We start from the raw sequence: 12694 nt of genomic DNA on the forward strand, positions 1-12694 counted from the left end.
TGCAAAGGTGTACACAGCTAGTAAATGTCTGAGGTTGGATTTGAAATCAGTTCCTTCTGACTCCATGGCTGACACTCTATCTACTGGGCCATCAAGCTGCTCTCATAAATAGTGCTTAGTAATTTTTTTTTAATGCCTTCAAATGGACCTGAATGTTTCTCTATATTAAAGCAGGATTAGTTTTCTATCTGCAAATACACAGTTTCTAAACAGTCTGGGATTTTGAAAAGAAAACTGGATTTTGATTAAAAATATCTAGATAGAAATTCAAGCTGTGTCATGTCTGAAGCCCTTTAATTCTTAATGTTTCAGTTTCCTCATCTGTAAAAAGACACACGTGATATGTCTTCATTTTTGGCCTTTAAGTTCCCACACTACCACCACGGACACACATACACATACACACACACACACACACACACACACACACACGACAAATTCAATTCAGTAAATGTTTATTTTGTCAGATAATCATATAAGCCTCCTATCAAGCCTCATATTCTTTCTATTAGTAGTAAGATTTGGGGTGAAGAAATACAGCTTGAGCCAGGTCCAAGATTGAGTTTCTATACAACTCTTATTTAGGAAAGGAACGTTAATTAAGCTTTATTTTACAATTTATCCTGTGTACCTTGGTCAAACTTTTTATCCTTTGCAAGAGTTTCACTGCAGTATGGCATAGCAGGGAAGTGAATTAAGGGATGACTCCAAGAAGTTTATAGTCATTCCATAGTAACAGTCTATATTTTTCCCCTCCCATATATCAGAGCATTGTGGGTGTGGACTGCATCTCCATGAAGGGACTCAGGACACTCTCTATATTACTCAAATGTTCCAAAAGATCCACTGTTGGACTATTTTCTGGAATCATGACACATAATATATCTAAGAAGTGATTTAAGCAATGTTGGTTGATATTTGTTGCATTTGGCATAAAAGCCAAATGCCTGATTGTATATTAATTTCAACCCCTTATCCCTTACAAAAATTGCTTGGTGGGGTGAATTGTTTTGTGATTCTCTTTGGAGGTGAAACTGAATGGGTATCATACTCTTTAATAGAATATATACAAAAATGTATATATTCAAATGCAGTTTAAAGTATCAGAAGTGTCTTTGTTTGGTCTGTAATTTAAGCCCTGTAAGCTAATGTATATTCTTAGCAATTATCTTTTCTTCATTTGTCTGGAGAAGTATATAAGGAAGAAACTTTTTCCTCTACCAGTAGGGAGGGAATGAGAGAGAAGGGGGGAATTAGAAAGTAAACAAATCCTTTTTTATAAACTCATGGGGGAACAACTTATGAGTCAGAGAATCATGCTGACTATGTGAATAGGTGAGAGGTTTTAATTTCCTTTCACATTTACCAGGAAACTTAAGCATAGATGGAAAATTCAAGGCATGGTGGATTGAGTTGGAGTATATAATTCTTCCAAATCTCGTTTAAAATACATAAGAATATTGAAAGCATTCTTGACTGATTTTCTTAGGAGAGATTTGACTGACCATGTATTAGTATTGAGAATATCAAATTGCTCAAATATATGCAAGCACACTCTTGCTTTTAGCTAAAGTCAAGTCAAACAAAACAAAACAAAACACAACAAAACAAAACCTAAAGATTAATAGATGTGTCTATTTCTTCTTTCCTAGCACCCTTTCTCCTCCAAATTAATTAGCATGGAGGTATATTCTTAAAAGGTCCTGACAGGAAAACATTACAATTTGGATTATGTGGGAAAAGGGAGAGAACCAATATGGATTGGTGAAAAATACATTTTGATTTTTTTTTTTTTGCGAAGTAATAATTACTTTTGAAAAATCAAGTAATAAAAGCCTAGAAGAAATGGTCAGAGACCTATCCTAATGAAAGAGAGCCTGTGTGATATACTTCCTTAGGATATACAAAGGAACTTTCATTTAAAATTTATGAGTATTCTTTGTTGTCGTTGGATACTACAATCTGTTACCAAATCTTGATGTTTCCATCTTCACAACATCTCTCAGGCAACATTGTTTTCTCAAGTCATACTCAAATCATACACTCTTCACCCCAGCATAAACTATTACTACAACTTCTAACTGGACTCCTTGCTTAAAGTTTTTCCCTACCTTTTTCTATCCTTTTCTCATTTGTTAAATTGTTTTTTTCTGAATCACATCTGTAGTGAACAACTCTCTATTTACTTCAGTGGCAAATATAAAATCCATTTTGGAGCATTTAAATATTTTGAAAAGTTGAACCTTTAAAGTCTTTTTAATTTTATTTAATTTTGAATTTTTAATTGTTTTATATTTTCTTCCCTTCCATCCATATAGCTTGTTATTGTTGTCTGGTTGTTTAGTCATGTGTGACTCTATGTGACACTATAGACTTTTGTCCATGGAGTTTTCTTGGCAAAGAAACTAAAGTGGTTTGCCATTTCCTTTTCCAACATGATACCATTTTACAGAAGAAGAACTGAGGCAAATAGAATTTAAGTGACAGGCTGAGAGTCACACAGCTACAAAGTATCTAATGCTAGATTTGAAATGAAATTTTCCTGTTTCTAAGCCTGGTATTCTATTTGCTGCACCGCCAAGATATAGTTTCATTGACTTAATTATTACTTTTTTTCACAGGTCTCTCCTTCTCTCTCATCATCTCCATTGCCTCTTCATTATCTGACTTTCACATTTGGAATAATCTCCCTGATCATCTGCTCTTAGCTTTTCTGGCTTTTTCAAGACTTAACTCAAATCCTATTTTAGGAGGCTTTTTTGGTCACCCCAAACAATAGTGTATTGTGCTCTCAAGTAATTCTAAGTCTATTTACATACTTTTTATTATAATTTTTATCAAGGATAAAGATTAATTTCATATAAATTGCATATAAATGATCACAAAATTTTACTTGACTATGAATTAATAATGAGAGAATTAGTTTAGGGCAAGCATGGCTGTACCCTTAACATTGACATTTCTGGAAGTATGACACCTGGGTAAAACATCTTGCTTCCCGCCCACTTTGTCCATTTAATGTTTCCTTCCCTCCTCATTTCCAGAATATTTTCCCTTCTTTCTTCAATCATTTTGACATTTGTTCTGCCACTGGACTTAGATAATTCTGAAGGAGAGAGAAAGGTCGATGACTTTTCTCAGTTCTGTGTCACTTAAATCCAATTCATGTACAAATAAAGACATAACCCATTACATTATAATGCCATTAATTCTTTTTTTTTAAATAAAGGACAAATAACAAGCCTTTTTGAACTTTGTTCCACAATAATTTCCCAAGGAAGCAAAGCACATTTTCCTCTTCTTACCCTCTAAACAGCTACATAACTGAGAATCCTGGATAAAATACCCTGGGTCAGAGGAAAAGATGCCTTGATATGGGCTACAATAGCTATTGCTGGCCTCTCCTTCTTTTTCTCCCCGTAGTAAGTTTATCAATAAACCTTACAAGGTCAATATCCTTTGCTGCTAGTGGAGTGAGCAGAATCAAAACAATTTAAAACAAAAAAGTAACATCAGCAGTGGCAACCAATGATTTCAGAAGACCCACTATGAAACACATTACACATTTCTGACAGAGAAAGGGGAATGAAAGAGGGAAAAAGAGTAAAATAAAAAGTGTATAGAAAAAAAAAAGAATAGCATGCAAGGAAGAAAAGATGGACACTTATGAATATATTTTTCCTATTTTTATACTTTTAATGTTCTACTGGTCACATGACAGTGTTTTGTTCTGTTTTATATATTTTTTTAAAATTTTCCTTTCTTCTCTTTTTTTGTCTTACTTTGTATTTAGTTCAATAAATAAATAAAAAAACAAATAAGTTTAAAAGATGAGAATTCTGATTGATGCAACAGTCATCTGTTATTCTTGACACGATAGACTTAAAATGCAGAATGTTTTGAACATAGTTAATGTGCAAATTTGTTTTGCTTGACCATACATATTTGCTACATGGGGCAGCTAGGGAACACAATGGATAGAGTGTCAGGCTTGGAGTTTGTAAAACTCTTCTTCTTGAGTTCAAATCTGCCCTCAGACACCTACTAGTTGTGTGACCCTGGGCAAGTCACTTAATCCTATTTGCCTCATTTCCTCATCTACAAAATAAGTAGGAAATGTGAATCCACTCCAATATCTCTGCCAAGACCATCCCAAATGGGATCACTTAGAATCAGGCACAAGTGAAAAAGACTCAACAAGAACAGCATATTTTAACATATTGGGGGAAGGGGCCTAATAATAGGGGAGAATATATTTTTGTTCATTGAAAAAAAAAAGTAAAGTAAATTTGAAACATTATTTAAGATCAAATCATTAAAGAAACCAAAGTATGTAAGACTATTAAGAATCTTCCCATATATACACCATTAATAATTTCTTCAAGAACAAGTTTGAAAGGCACTTGAAATACAGAACACTGAATGGCATGATTTAAAACTAATTGACTATGTCTAAATAGAAAGGAAACAATTGCTTATAGACTTTATAATTATTTCAGAATGAACTGTCTTTGTGAAGTCAGATCATCAATTAGCTAAAGCAAAGATCAAAATCAATACTAAATTAAAAGAAAGTAAAGATGAGAAGATATTACAAACAATTGCAGCCATTGCAGTTTAAGGTTTCTAAACAAACTGTCAGCAAGCTGGTCAATAAACAGTTATTATGTGCTTGCTATATGCCTCCAACTATACCAAGCATTGGAGATACAGTGAAAGGTTAAATACAGTCCCTGTCTCAAGGAGCTCATAGTCTACCATGGGAGAAAAAACTATAAACAACACATAGTACAAATAAATTATATTTAGGATAAATTAAAGATAATAAACAGGGGTAAGATACTCTGATAGGGAAGATTTCCTGGAGAAGGTAAGATTTTAGTTTAGACTTAAAGGAATCCAGAAGTTGAAGATAAGGAGAGAAAATATTTCTGATGTGGAGGATGAACAATGAAAATGTCCAGAAATGAGCAACGATTATTTGTGGGAAAATAAGAGACATTTTCAGATAAAGTCAACAATTTTATCACCATTTCTTAAAAAAAAAAGTTTAAGCAACTTAAAGCAATGATTAGAAGAAAGATATAGAGAACCCAGAAGCTGGCTCAGCCATTAAACAGTTACTTTACCAAGTGGAAAGATTTTAGACTAAATTTAGTTTAGAGCAATTATATCAAACTTAAATAGAAATGAGAAGTTTTCATACTAAAATATTTTGGAACAGTATTATCTACTACTTTAAAAAAACCTAACTTGATCAAAAGGCATACTTGGAAGCTTTCAATCAAAATGTTTCCAAATCATATGTTAAAACTATACAAGGTATGATAAATGGCATTAATGACAGAGATACTTTGATCAATGAGCCTTTAATATTGACACCACGTGAGGAAACCAATAGGCCCATATAAATTATGCCCTATTCTATGAGATGCTGTCCTAGGCAAAGTTCAAGTAAAAATATTTTTAATTTGTGAATCTCCTCCAAATATTCTTCTTTGTAAATGACATTTAAATAATTGTGACAAACCCCAAAAATAAAAGATTTCAGTGAAATTCACAACATTAGTGAAAATGATGTAGTTATCATCATTGGAAAATTAAATGATAAGAATTTGACTCTCAGTGGAGATGCTTTATTCAAAAAAAGGAGAGACTTAGCTATGAGGTATGAGCAAGAACTGTTGTTTTGATATTCTTTGTATCCCAAGAATTTAGCTCAGTACTCCATACATAGTAGACACTTAAACATGCTTGTTAATGAGCCTACTGAGAGGTAAACCATGGAAAGACGATATATTAGAATGATATATTCATATCAGGAAATCTAGGAGTCAGAGAAGGGAGATATAATGTAAAGTATTTGTGAGAAGACCAAGAAGCAAAATTGGCCTTAACATATACTACTCAGTCCTTTTTTAATTGTGTCTAACTCTTCATGACTACTTTTTGGTTTTGTTTTGGCAAAGATTTTGGAGTTCTTTGTCATGTTCTTTTACAGCTCATGTCACAAATGAGGAACCTGAGGCAAATGGAAGCAAATCACTTGCCCAGGATCCCACAGCTAAGGTTTGAAGCCACATTTGAACTCAGGAAGATGTCTTCCTTGAGTACTCTATTCACTGTGTCATTTAGCTGCCCCAAAAATATACTACAGATCACCAGAATAAGAAGAAATAGATAAGGCATTTGAGAAATTGATCACTAATCTATTATAGAGGTACTATATAAGACAGAAGGAGGGCTTCGATTTTATTTATCTATCTTCTAAAGTTTTTGATCTTCCCAAAGTAAAACATAATTTATTTACTTGCCCTAATGATTATTTAATTCTTCAAAAGATTAAGGAATTAATGGAGGGAATATCTTTTTAGACCCTAATGCAAGCAAGGAGGAATTGATTGTTTAGGTACAAATAACAGGTGAATAGTCATTATTTCACATTAGAATTTTAAATAGAAGGAGAATAAAGCAGGACATAGTTTAAAATGATAAGTTTGAGGTTAAGAAGGTTCAAAAAAGGTGGCCTAAAATTCTACAAGGAAGATCAGTCAAGTAGGGGTAAATAATTCTCAAAGATGATATACTAGAAATAAAAATTTAAAAAAATTCTGATGAGGAAGAAAATAAATTGTTAAAAGATGCATGGATTAGGTAAGTGACAAAGATGAAATACAAAATCATGACATATTCATATAAGAATAGTATCAGGAATGCTACTGCCTAGAACAAACTAAGGCTGGCAAAGAAATTTAAGGACAACAAAAAATAATTTTTGGTTTTGTTTTGTTTTAAGCTACCCTAGGGAAATTAGTAAGACCAAAGAAAAGATAGAACTGCTTCTCAGTGTGGATAGAACAATGATAACAAAAAAAAGAAGGCAAAATATTCATTTCTTGTTTTTCTGCCAACTAAAATAATCTTTGACCCATAAAAACATAAGTAAAAAAGAGCTAACTACTAAGATAATTAGAGAAATTAGTAAAGAAATACTTATCTGACCCTCAGAACTAGATAAGTTTTCTCTTCAAATAATAAGAAAATGACAAATATGATTGCCAAATGACTATTTGTGATTTTTTTCTAAAGTAATGATGAAGAATGGATGAGATAGTACAGTTTTGGAAAAGCAAAAATGTTGTCCTGATATTTTTAAAGGGAAGTTGCCAGACTGTAGGCCAAGAAGTATCTAATAACTAGAAAAGTTTAGATCATAAAATTAAAAGAATGGTATCAAACATTTAGGGATAAATGTGAACTTATTCTTGGGTAGAAAAAAATTAATTTCGCTACTCTTAAGGATTTATGATGAAAAATTCTATCCATACCCAAAGAAGGAGCTAATTGTATCTGAATATACACTGAAACATTCTTTTTCTCTCTCCCCTTCTCCCTTTCTCTCCTCCCCTCTCTTGCCCCTCCTTTCATATTCTCTCTCTATCTTTCACAATGTTTTTTTTTTTCCTCATGAGATTTTTTTGGGGGGCTCTATGTTTTCTATAAACCTTTTATGGAAATATTTGATATAACTTTACATGTGCTTTCTTTAAAAGGATTGGGAATAGGGATAAGGGAGAGAATCTTGAAATCAAAAGTTTTTTTTTTTTTTTTTTAAGAATTGTAAAAATTGTTTTTAATGTAACTGAGGAAAAATATTAAATATTTTTTAAAAAGAAAAAAAAGTATCTTTGCCAAGAAAACCCCAAATAGTGTTATAGTATTGGCTACAACTCAAATAACTAAACACCAGTAACCTTAACACTGCACTAACACTTTTGGAAAATTGTTTATACTCTATGTATCATGTACACACATGCATATGTATGTGCATATGCATATATAATTTATATTATGTTTGTAAAAATATGATATAGCAGATAGTTGTCCTTGGAGTATCAAACTCCACCCAACCTTCCTTTACAGGGGACAGGAACTTGAGTTAGAGTACACTCTATTTTGAATATGCTGCTCTGCCTGATTTCAACTGCACAGAACAAAATGCCTCCAAATTAGGTAGTTTCTTGTGGCCCTCTGCCTGTTTTTCTATATTGTTCCCCCATCATTGGCCTATAAGTTCCTTGAATTAAGAGGCTGCCTTTAAAAGGAAAAAAAATTGTGTTTCCATTGTTTAGCATAATGCTGTCATATAGTAGGTATTTAATGCTTATTGTATTCGGGCATCAGAGAGATATAGGTTATACTCTTTTATCTAATACATAGAAAACTTAACCTATCAGGGCTTCAAATAATTTACTTAGATTGTAAATTACATTATAATATAGTCTGAACAACCAGTAGGATAAGGTGATTGATTTTTTTTGTGTTTTTTTTTTTGTTTTTTTTTTTTTTGTTTTTTTTTGAGAATGGGATAACTTGGAAAGGTTTATATTAAACAGGAAAGGAACTAGTAGATTAAAAAAAATAAGATTAGACAGTGAGGGAGGGTTTTAGGAACAATCTGCCTGAGCAGATAAAAGAAAAGGGACCAAACTGAAGAGGTCAAGGAGGGAAATTGATTCTATTTTTGAAACAAAGATGAAGCAGTCTACTGGAGAGGATGATATATGTAAGAAGTTAAATTTGAAAAGAGGATTTAAAATCGCAACTGTGAAAAATAAGATACAAAGTCAACTGGGGAAAGTAAAAAAAAATCCCCTTGAGGGTCTAGTTGAGATTAGGAACTGTAAATTGGCCGTGGACCCAGTCAGCCCCATACAATATCAGATAAATAAAAATGAAAAATGTAGATACTGACAATAATCTGGAGTTGGATTTCTGTGAGACATGAAGTATGATTTGCCAAGTTATCCTTACTCATAAACAATATTCCATTTTCTTTCTCAGTACTTTTGCACAGCCTGTCCCCCATGCCCACAATGCCCTAACTTGTTACCCTTGCCTTTCAAAGTACATGCTAAGTTCAAGTGTCATCTTTCTATATGAGACATTTTTGGATCCTCCTTTCCTTACTACTGATGCCTTACTGCTCTCTTCCAGTCCCCTTGTATTTACTCATCTATATTTATGATATTTCATCTCATACAATGCAGGCACCTTTGGGAAAGGACTGTTTCCTTTTCCTATATTTATTCCCACAACATAGTACTTGGCATACAATAGGCACTTAATAAATATTTAGTCTGTGTGCACATTTGTGTATGTATATGTGTATGTGTAAAAGAGACAGACCCACAGACAGACAGAGACAGACAGAAACAAAGATAAAAAGACAGAAAGCATGAAGATAAATAGCTAAGTTTAGAAGAATTTAAGAATCACTTACTGAGGCTATGTCATGAACTACCATAGCAACATTTCTCCTGGAAAATCTGACCCCTTCCATTAGTCTATTGAATTACTTATGACCTTTCTTTTATCATATAAAGATTAAAGTCAAAGATATTGATACTATAATTTTGTTATTTTATTGTAAGGACACATTATTTTATTTACTTAACATGTTGCAGAGCTTTTCTCCTAGCCAAACTTTATTTCTTGGTCTAATTCAAATGCTATTAGGGCAGAGTAGCAAAAAAGGAAAGCTTGGGGGAATTGGTAACCAGGTTTCCTCATTCAGGAATTTGTTGCATGACTTTACCACTAGCTGTGTGTACTCCAGGAGAAATCTGGACACAACAATAGTTGGCTTGACTCACTCCTGTCCAGGCTTCCTGAATTGGAGTCCTCACTGTGGATAAATTAAGGATCATAAAACATCTTAAAGTGTGCAAATCAATTACTGTGACAGTATACCATTTGAGCCTCCCAACTAATCTATAAGATTAGACTATAAGAATTCTCAACCTCTTTTTCCTCTTCCTCAGTCACCACTTTGTAGATGAAGAAAAAAGATTAGGGAGGTTAAATGACTTGCCTAAGGTCACATGATCAGTATTAGACATGTATTATAAACCCAAATTATATTCCATCACTTTATAACTAACATTCTCTTCCCTAGATTGTACTGCCTCTATATGACAATCCTGCTGCCACAATTTTTTTTTTTTTTTTTTTTTTTATGCAAGTACCTACTGAGTCTCTTCTGGGCCCAATATCACAGTTAGTATAAGGTAAATAGAAGATTTGCCTTTAAGAACTAATTTACTAATTAATGGAAGGCTAATATAGTTCTGTCCTTATCTTACTACCTATCATTTAGATAAACCATGAAAAAAACTAGCAGTAGTGATTGTTGTTATGGTGGTGGTGGTGACAGCAGGTAGCAGCAATGGCAGCAACAGCCAATTACAAGTCCAGCATGTGTCATGCTAATTACATTCCAAGGAAAGAAACCTCAAGTATTCAACATGCTAATTACATGCTAATTGCATGCCAGGGAAAGATTGTCAAAGCCTACATGTTGATTACACACTAATCACATTCCCAGGAAAGTACACCAAAAGCTAAAATGCTAATTACACACCAAAGAAAAGCAGTCAGGATTCCAACATGCTAATTAGATTCCAATTAGAGCCTTCAAAATCCATCATGCCTATAACATGCTAATTTCATGTAAAAATTAACATGCCTATTGTGTGCTTATTATACATCAATCATGTGGCAAGAAAAGCATGTTAAAAGCCAACACACTAATCAAGGAAAAGCACAGCAGGAACCCAACATGTCAATTGCATATCAACTACTTATCTATGGAAGCCCATTAAATACAATATGCCTGTTACATGTTAATACCATAAAGAAAAGTGGAAAAAAGCCAACATGTCAATTACACATAAAGGAAACCATGTCATAAAAGCAATGTGTAGATTACATGCTAATTATACTAATCACTTGCCAATTGCATGCAAAGGAAAGCACACATGCCTATTATTGCTAATTATGCTAATTGTGTGCCAATCACAGATCATTAAAATCAAACATCCTATTACATGCTAATTACACATCAATCATATGCCCAGGAAAAGCTCATCAAAATCCAACCTACTAATTACACACCAATTAACTGCATATTTTGTTTTTAAAAAATGGCTAAGCTAGGTATTGGTACCCAAAGACAAATTGAAAAAAAAGTAGAATGAAGATTCAGAAAAATGTTCCTGAATTTGTTGATTGATAGATTTGGTTTTTCAGTGACCTCTAAGAGATCAGATTCAATAGATGGATGGGTAGAAATCAGACTTCAAGATGAAAATGATGAATTCTGAGGCAACAAAATTACTGAGTACTTTTTTGTTAATGTTGATTATGAGAATATTATTATGATTTTCAGGAAAATTGAAGGACTGATATTATTGAAAGTTGTGATGGATTTTTAGAATAGAGATTTTAAAATGTATGTTGATCAAGAGATAAGGAAAATGAAGTAAACCAGGGAAGGGGAGATTAAATGAAGCAAAGTTAGGGGAGTCAAAAAGAAAGGAATCAATAGTGAAGATGGAGTGTTATGACTATTTGGGGGAAAATCCAAACAAATCTTAGGGCTTAACAGAAAGGAAATACAAAACCTCTACTCAATTTCTATTTTTGTTCCTTTCTTATATTTAAAAATATTAAGAATAAAGTCTGCTCATCATAAATTACTTTTTCCATTTCTGGTTGAACCTGAACCTAGTTGACAAAATTAGTAACGATGTCTGAAGTGCTTGAAAACTTAGCTCTATTTTATATAATCTCATAAAAGCAAAAGAAGAGGAAAATCTCAAAGAAATATTACTATGTGAAAATTATAGGGAATGTGTAAGGGTAAGGTTCTATAAGGAGAAAAAGAATAGAGATTATGCTTATGACCTGAAAGTGCTGAAAGAAAAGGGAGGGAGGGGGGGTAGAAGGACCAGGGTAGAATAGAATCATGATATTTACGACTTTTAAAGTTAAAGAAGGGGGGACTTCCGGCCAAGATGGCGGCATGGAGGCAGACAGCTGCTTGAGCTCCTTGTTTTCTCTCAGAACTTACTTCATGACAAGCCTCAGACTTAATGCTTGACCCAGAAAGAAATCCACAAATAATCACCAAGAGAAGACTCCTTGAAAGTCGCCAGAAAAAGTCTGTGTTTGCTCGGGGGAGGATCAATCAGACTGGGTGCACACTGAGGGCAGGCAAGCCAGAGCGGGACAGGCAGCTCACACAGCTCAGGATACTCCATCTTGGCAGCAAGCTAGGATCAGTGGAGAGGGTGTAAACAGCGGAGGTGAAGAGTAAAACCCCCGAAAGCCAGCTTCTCTCAGAACCCGGCCACCCCTAACCCCCACCTGGACTGACTCAGTGCATTCTCAGAGCCTCAGAGCACAGACTCAGTACAGTCATTGCTGTTCTATTAGTGGCTCTCTGCTGCCCTACCCCCAGTCTGTAGAGGAAGCCCATTAATACCATCTAGCCCCATCCCCTGCAAAACAGACCAATTATTTCTCTTGTCAGTTTGTTTTCTTCAATTCTTACTCTGACAAAAAGAACAAAAAATTCAAAAGGGCTCTAACCATTGACAGCTTTTGTATGGAGAGAGAGCAGACTTCAAACAATGAGGAGACTAAAAACAGACTGTCCCCAGATGAATCCCCTAAGAGGGATATGAGCTGCTCCTCAATACAAAAGAATCTCCTAGAGGAAATCAAAAAGGCTCTCACAAGAGAGCTGGAAGAGAAATGGGAAAAGGAAAGGGAAGCTTGGCATGAGAGCCTGGAGAAGTCATCCCATGCATTCAAAGACAGAGTGGATAAAGAAATCAAATCATTGAGA

At 33.9% G+C, this 12694-nt stretch overlaps 1 protein-coding gene across 6 annotated transcripts in view; it reads left to right on the top strand.

The window, feature by feature from the left end:
* The window catches only part of PDE4D (phosphodiesterase 4D), a 1915283-nt gene that overhangs the window by 567975 nt on the left and 1334614 nt on the right, over nucleotides 1–12694 (top strand). The window lies entirely within an intron of this gene.

The sequence above is a fragment of the Sminthopsis crassicaudata genome, chromosome 1 (assembly GCF_048593235.1).
Source record: "Sminthopsis crassicaudata isolate SCR6 chromosome 1, ASM4859323v1, whole genome shotgun sequence".
Lineage (NCBI taxonomy): Eukaryota > Metazoa > Chordata > Mammalia > Dasyuromorphia > Dasyuridae > Sminthopsis > Sminthopsis crassicaudata.